Source organism: Lichenostomus cassidix, unplaced genomic scaffold (genome assembly GCF_008360975.1).
Source record: "Lichenostomus cassidix isolate B80296 unplaced genomic scaffold, HeHo_3.0 HiC_scaffold_43, whole genome shotgun sequence".
Taxonomy (NCBI): Eukaryota; Metazoa; Chordata; class Aves; order Passeriformes; family Meliphagidae; genus Lichenostomus; species Lichenostomus cassidix.
Genome location: NW_028147635.1, coordinates 77,544 through 83,543, shown reverse-complemented (window position 1 = coordinate 83,543; position 6,000 = coordinate 77,544).

Here is a 6,000-nt window from a genome sequence, read left to right as displayed (position 1 = left end):
GAAAGGCCACAAGTAAGCATTGGCCTGTCCTTACCAACCGCCTCGGACCAGGCAACCAGCGGTCGTTCCGTGAGGATAGCGTGGAACGGGATGACCTTGATCCTGGCCACGACCTGACTCCTAGAGAGGATAAGAGGGGGGTCGGCAACTTCAACCTGGAGTGGAAAGAACCCCTCTGCATCCACTCTGATCAAGGAAGGGATGATGGCAATCCCTTTGGGTCCGGCGTCCGCATCTGAAATGGCAAGGACAAGAGCGTCAGGAAAGTCACATTTGAGTCTAACAAGAAAAGAGTCACATCCGGGTATGGTACAGTCATCGTCGACCCACGCCTGCTGGAAATCCGTGGGGTCGAGGCCGGCCGGTGGCTGTTGGCAGCGTGAGGCCGGCATCTCACGCTGCGCTCTCAGTTTCCCTGGCCAGCAGGGAAGGGAGGTGGAAACGAGGAAGGGTCAGTTAGGGACATGGGGGAAGGACGCTGGGCGCGGGCAGGGGCAGGAGAACGGGAAAACTTGGAGATTTCTTCGACCGGTGTGGGGCAGTCTGCGGCGTAATGTCCTCGCTTGCCACACCGGTTACAGGTGGCATAGGTGTTTCGGATGGCCAGTGCCTGAGAGGTGTTAGCATTCAGCGCCTTGACCGCAGCCAGGCGCCGACAGGCACTGACCATCTGGGCGATGGTCGGCCGTGGGTCATGTGGCAGGGACAATATGATTTCTTTGCAGATGGTGTTGGATCTGGTGATTGCCCCGTCCACAAGCAGCTGCTCCCTGATGGTGTGGTCGGGGACCTGACGATCGATGGCCTGTTTTAATTTATCAACAAAGCTGGGGAAGGCCTCGTCAGGCCCTTGGAATATCTCCAAGTAGGGGATGGTAGGGGCATCCACCGGAGGGATACCAAGCAGTACCCTCTCCGCTGCACCAGCGAGAGACACCAGAATGTCTATGGGTATCTCTCGGGCTTGCGTCTGGGGTTTAGAGTAATCCCCCTCACCCAACAACAACTCGAAGGTGGGGCCGTTTGGAGTGCCGTGCCCAGGAAGCAGTCGCTCTAGCCCCCTGATCTGCCTTTTCCACTCGTCCTCCCACTCTTGGTATTCAACGGGGGACAGTAGACAAGACATCACTAATTTGATGTCGGAGGGAACTAGAGGGACACCGGTGAGAGTGGCGTGAAGGACTGCTCTGAAATAGTTCGAGTCCCGGCCAAACTCCTTTTGCGTTTTGGCCAGGTCTTTGAGCGCGGCCCTATCAAAGGGCTCCCACCGTGGGTGATCGCGTTGCCCCGAAACGCGGACTGGTGCGGCGAAGGGGGCCTGGAGGCTCCCCGGTTCCGGATCTAGGTGACAACCTTTCCCAGCCAAGCCGGAGGACTCATCCAAGATGGCCTCCTTCCGGTCAGGGACCGTTGGAGGACCAACAAAGATGGCCTCCTTCCGGTCAGGGACCGTTGGAGGACCAACAAAGATGGCCTCCTTCCGGTCATCGTGGGAAAGGGGATCCAAGATGGCGTCCTTCCGGCGGACGCCGGAAGGGTAGCCGTGAGAACCGGGAAGACCCGCCTCCGGGGAGGGGTTAGGAAGGGGCGGATCATAGGGAGGGGCGACTGACGAAGGTCCCGGGGAGGAGTCGAGGAAGAGGTGGGGTTTCGGTGGGAAAGGGGAGGTAGGCGGGGTAGGGATAAAGGGGTTGGGCGCAGGGGCGGAGGGTCCGAGGGAGGGGGTGTGCCCGCACGGTGATGGATAGGCCGCCCAGGGGGAGGGATCAGGGAAGGGGCTCGGCGGGAAAGCCGAAGAAGCAGCGGGAATGGGAGGATTGTAGGGAGAGGGGATGGGGGATGGGAAAGCCACGCGGCAGACGCCATCCTGCTGCCAGCCGCCGCTCCTTTGTGGCTCTCCGGGGAGACAAAAGGAACCACGGCGGGGATTGCGGGGGACTACCAGGGACGAATCAACTCGGGAAGAGGGGTTAGGAGAGACAGAACCGGGGGTGCCCGAGAGGGTCGCGCGTTCTCCCTCCCAGGCAGGGGACGAAGTGACCGCGGGGGCGCCGGAGACTAGATGAGAACTCCGTGTCCGCGGACGTTCTGAGCCGCCGCGGTCGCCTCGAGAAGGACAGGGGCTGGGGTTAGTTAAGGAACGGGCAGACGGGGAAGGGTTAGCAGGGACTCCCGCGCTCCGAAGGGAGGGACGGAAAGCGTGGAAAATCTGTGTTAAAATCCCGAAAAACTGGTCCACTCGCTTGTCCCCACGGGACAGAAGCTGGTTCATGCGCGAGCGGACCCCACGCCAAAAATCGATGGAATTAGCATCTTGGGGAGAAACATCGGGAAATTCGGCAAAAATAAATTTAACAAAGCGTTTTAGGAGCGGGGAGGGAAAAGAAAATTTCGCTACTCGGAGGGAAGTTTTAACGGAAACATAAAATTCTCGTTGCTTTTTGGTTAGGTTAACTCCCATCTTTTCCACCCGAGATAAAGGTTAGCCGAACCAAACTCTCACCCGACCGATCCGAACGAAAAATTAAATGAAAAGAGGGCAAGCTAGGGAACCCCTTCCCCTACCAACTCACCCGAACACAAAGCGGCGCGGTCGGTTCACGGGGCTCACGGGGCTGGCGGTGCCGGCGAGGAGCACCTCTCGATGGAGTCCAGGGAGGGTGCTGCAACTCGCCGGGTGGCGGAACAACAGATCTCCACTCTTCCCTTCCAAGGAGCGAAGGCAGGTTCGGAGGGTCACGTTGACGGCGCCACTAGTTTCAGCTGCCAAAGTGCAGCTAGCGGGACTGTCTGCAACACTGGTCATAGCAGAAGTAAAAATAGCTCTGCTAGAGGCTCATCAGTAAATATAACAGTTAACAACCACCACCTTCAGTAATGAGCCAGGCTTTAGAGGACTCTGGTTTGCCATGAACAGGCAGGCTGGAAAAGGTTCTCCACATTGCTGAGCAGCTCCAGCCTTGTCCTACAGAGCTGTTGCACACAGAATCTGCCTCTCCCTGGGAGCCCAGCATGGGCACCCTCCACTGATCAGCCAATGGGGACTTCACCACAAGGATGAGTGAGGAGGAAATTAAAAAGCCTCCATGGAAGCAACTCTGGCACTTTACAGCAGAGGAACATATTTTTCTATCAGCTCAGCGTTGTAGCTCATGAACCCATCCACACCAGCCAGCCTTTGGCTCCCACACAGTGCCTGTCACCCTCACCAGGCTGTCCCTGCTCTTGTGCAACACACTTCCCTCCCTGATCCCCCCAAGTGCATAAAGGAGCAGCTCTGTGCTCCAAGCAGCACAAAGCAGCAGCAGCAGCAGCTCCCAGCAGAGATGCACCTGGCCACCTTTTGTCCCCCAGCAAAAACTGCCTGAGCTGCCTGAAACATGCTTCCAGGCTGGGGAGGACCACAGGGACCTCGGACTCCACTTGGCCACATCATGCTCCCCGATGCACTAAGAACTCGTTCCTCAGCTGGAGAAGCATGTCAGCAGCTGGAGAGTTGAAGTTGTAAGGGGTCCGGCGGGGTCCGGCCGCCTGGCCCCAACGAGCTCCGGGGCTTCGGGAGACCTCGGGGGCCTCACCTGGCCCAAGCTCTCAGCCCTCCCGGCTGTTCAGCTCTGTCCAGAGGCGGCTGCAGTCAGCCTCGGTGTTCCCAGGGTCGCTCCTTTGGAGCGGCAGGGACCACGCGGCGGAGGCGGGTGCCTGCCGGGCAGGAACGCCGTGGAGTCGCTGGTCGCTTCCCGTGATAAAGAGAGTGCTACGAGTTGAGAGTCCGCAGTGTGCAGTTTATTCAGGAGAAGCGGCGCGGGGCAGGCACACCGGGGGCTCTCGGGTGGGGCGGTCCACGCAGCTGCCGGGCGCAGAACCCGGCGGGGCTGGGGTCGCGGCCACACCACGCCGAGAGAACAAAGGGAAGGGGTTTTTAGGGGGAAATACGGGGTTTCCCGGGGAGGAACAGCAGGGGCGGAGCCAACGGGGCTCCGGGACAACATGAGGGACAAGCGGGGGAGCAAATGAAATATAAGTAGGGAGGGGATTACAAGCAACTCATGGGGGAAGCCCGGCAGCAGAACATTCTAGTGTGGGCAAGCAGCGGGGGCGGTGATAGGGGCGGGGAAGCAAACCTTAAACCAATAAGCTTAGGAAAACTTTCCAGGGGAGGGAGAGAGCGGTTTACGGCCCGGCCTCCTCCGAGTCCCAGGCGATGGCATCCTCGGCAGCGTCCCCGTGGATTACGCCGACCGCCGGCCTCGGGGACTCGGGATCCGCAGCATCGGGCCGCCGCACCCCCACAGAGAGTAGCTCCAGATCAGCAAAGCCCAGAGCAGCGAGAGCGGAGTCTGGTGCTGTGAGCACGTGGCAGGGCTGGGCAAGTGCTGTGGGGCCAGGTGTCCTCTGCATGCCCCCCCAGCTGATGGTTGATGCTCCTCTGGCAGGGGAAGGAGTTCTTAGTGCATCAGGGGAGCTGCCATTGGTCATTCTGCAAACCTGCTCTTAGACATCAAAACCTCTTTTTCTTCTCCAGCCCAAGGAAGGAGTATCAAGCCAACCCTCAGTACTTTGGGATGGGCCAGGGGAGTCCTCACCGCGCAGGTGAGGGGGAGCATCCTGCCTAAGCCCCCTTTCCATCCCCTCCCACCAGGGAGAAAAGCAAAGAGAAAAGCAAGCCAAGGTCCAGGTTCCCTGTACCCTGGCCCAACACCAAAGTATAATGCTGTTGGGTTTGCCAAGGGCACCCTGAGTGTCCTGGACAGAAGGGAGTGCTGAGACCTTGCTGAGAGACCTTTGGAGAGGGTGAGACATACATTGATCCCTCTGCTGTCTGCAGGGTCTGGTTTCTTATCAAGGTGACACAGGAATGGGATTGTGCTCTGATTGCAGCCAAAGGTGCAAACTCAGGGCAGTTGGGAACAAGCCCATCCAGCCCCTCACCTTGCCCTGAGCCACAGGGAATCCCTTTGCCTCTGACATCTCTCAGTGGCAAACTCTGAGTGCAGCAGAAGTGCTGGGGATTTCTGACCTCAGAGATCCAGGAATGGCGTAGGGGGAGGAAACCAATTCCTTCATCTCTTTCCTGCCTTCCATATCCTGTAAAACTGGGAGGAAAAATGCTACCAAATATTTCTCCTTTAGGAGTGATTCCACCGACAAATCCTGAATACCCAGCCTTGTCCCTCTGCCAATGGCCACAATCCCAGGGCAGCAGGGCAGGGATGGCTCCTCGAGAGCCCCACGCACAGCCCTGGCTGCTCATGGCACACTCAGACAGCACAAGTGGAGCTCAGGCAGGATCCTGGATGAAGGTTTTCCCAGAGAAGGAACGAGGGTGGATGAGTCCCAGTGGGACAGTCTGCAGGGAATGGCACAGCTTTGGCTCAAAGCAGCCTCTCCTGACTTGTCACTGTCCTTTTCTCCAACAGGTCCCCATGGCCAGACACAGCAAATGTCCAACAGCAGCTCCAGCAGCCACTTCCTCCTCCTGGCATTCGCAGACACATGGCAGCTGCAGCTCCTGCACTTCTGCCTCTTGCTGGGCATCTCCCTGGCTGCCCTCCTGCCCAACAGCCTCATCATCAGCGCTGTAGCCTGTAGCCACCACCTGCACACCCCATGTTCTTCTTCCTGCTCAACCTGGCCCTCACTGACCTGGGCTGCACCTGCACCACTGTCCCCAAAGGCATGCACAATTCCCTCTGGGACAACAGGGACATCTCCTATGCAGGATGTGCTGCCCAACTATTTTTGGTTTTTTTCTTGATTTCAGCAGAGTATTATCTCCTCACCATCATGTGCTATGACTGCTCTGTGTCCATCTGCAAACCCCTGCACTGTGGGACCCTCCTGGGCAGCAGAGCTTGTGCCCACATGGCAGCAGCTGCCTGGGCCAGTGGCTTTCTCACTGCTCTGCTGCACACAGCCAGTACATTTTCCCTGCCCCTGTGCCAGGGCAATGCCATGGGCCAGTTCTTCTGTGAAGTGCCCCAGATCCTCAAGCTCTCCTGT